Raw genomic sequence first — 1,717 nt, forward strand, 5'->3', positions numbered from 1 at the left:
TCCCTCTCTCCCTCCCTTCCTGTCTGTCTTTCTCTCCTCATTCCTTTTGATGCTCTTGTTTCCCTTGGCTCTCTTTGTTTTTCTTGGCCTCCTCTCTTCTCTTTTTGATTCCTCTTTCACTGTCCCTTCTTCTCATGACCTGGATTATTTTGCTGGCAATGTTCAATCCACTACTTTCTCTCCCTCCTCTGGGCCCTTCCCGATGCCTCTGGCTGTACTCTTCCTCATATCTCCAATAAAAACTTTCTCCTCAACCAAACTTTGTAGTGCTCATATCCTCATTTTCATTCACAGCAAAACTGCCAAAAATGTTCATTCAAGTCCTTTGCTCTGCATGGGAATAATTTGTACACCTCAGTGCATTCCCTTCATGCCCTTACTTTCATGGGTATCCATTTGTTATAGCTTATACAATTTTTTCTAGAAGGCCACATTCTTTACTCTGCTCCATCAGCAGTCAACAGTAAGCGCATAGTTTTCTCAAACAGGCTCCCACAGTTGGAAACAGCCTCCCAACTGACAGCTATGAGCTTATCATCTTCAGGCACTGCTATCACCATCCAATGGGATAAGAGATAGTTCCCAGCTCAGTTCCAGCTTTATTTCTCCCTCATCTGTACTCACAGCATGCAGTATCTTCAGCAATAGGGGCTTACTATCTTGTTCTGGCATGAACCCAACATCACTGGTGATAGTTTTTAAATTGTAGGGGCTTCCCAACCAACATCTCATTGAGTGTCAACCCATCCCTAGTGTGATGTTTCTCATATAATAGTCATATATTGTTTTTTCTCAGATTTTTTTATTTTTACTCTTTAATTTATTTTTTTACACTCCATATTTCATTCCCTGTTCCTACATCCACCCTTTGACTGTTCCATATCCCACACCTCCTCCCCACTCCTTGGCTCCACCTGGATGCTCCTATCCCCCACCCCACCTGATCACTAATTCTCTAGTCTCTTGAGGGTTAGGTGCATTATCTATGAATAAACACAGACCAGGAAGTCCTCTACAGTATGTGTGTTGGGGACCTCATATCAGCTGGTGTATGCTGTCTGTTTAGTGCTCCAGTGTTTGAGAGATCTCAGGGGTCCAGATTAATTGAGACTGCTGGTTCTCCTACAGGGTTGCCCTTCTCCTCAGCTTTGTTCAGCCTTCCCTAATTTAACAACAGGTGTCAGCTGCTTCTGTCCATTGGTTGGGTACAATTATCTGCATCTGACTATTTCAGCTGCTTGTTGGGTCTTTTGGAGGGCAGTCATGATAGGTCCCTTTTTGTGAGTGCTCCATAGCCTCAGTAATAGTGTCAGGCCTTGGGATCTCCCCTTGATCTGGATCCCACTTTGTGCCTGTTACTGGACCTTCTTTTCCCCAGGCCCTTCTACATTTCATCCCTGTAATTCTTTCAGACAGGAACAATTATGGGTCAGAGCTGTGACTGTGGGATGGCAGCCCCATCCCTCACTTGGTGCCCTATCTTCCTGCTGGAGGTGGGCTCTACAAAGTTCCCTCTCCTACTGTCAGTCATTTCATCCTTTTTTCATCCCTTTGAGTCCTGGGAGTCTCTCACCTCCCAGGTCTCTGGTGCATTCTGGAGGGTCCTCCAAACCTCCTATTTCCTGAGGTTGCCCGTTTCCATTCTTTCTGCTGGCCCTCAGGCTTCAGTCCTTTTCCCTCACCTAACACCAGATCAGGTTCCCCTCTCTGCCCAACT

At 45.7% G+C, this 1,717-nt stretch overlaps 1 protein-coding gene across 5 annotated transcripts in view; it reads right to left on the minus strand.

Moving 5' to 3' along the window:
* Positions 1–1,717, minus strand: part of Cntn5 (contactin 5) — a 1,204,186-nt gene that overhangs the window by 127,123 nt on the left and 1,075,346 nt on the right. The gene's annotated exons all lie outside the window — the stretch shown is intronic.

The sequence above is a fragment of the Mastomys coucha genome, unplaced genomic scaffold, assembly GCF_008632895.1.
Source record: "Mastomys coucha isolate ucsf_1 unplaced genomic scaffold, UCSF_Mcou_1 pScaffold23, whole genome shotgun sequence".
NCBI classification, from domain to species: Eukaryota; Metazoa; Chordata; class Mammalia; order Rodentia; family Muridae; genus Mastomys; species Mastomys coucha.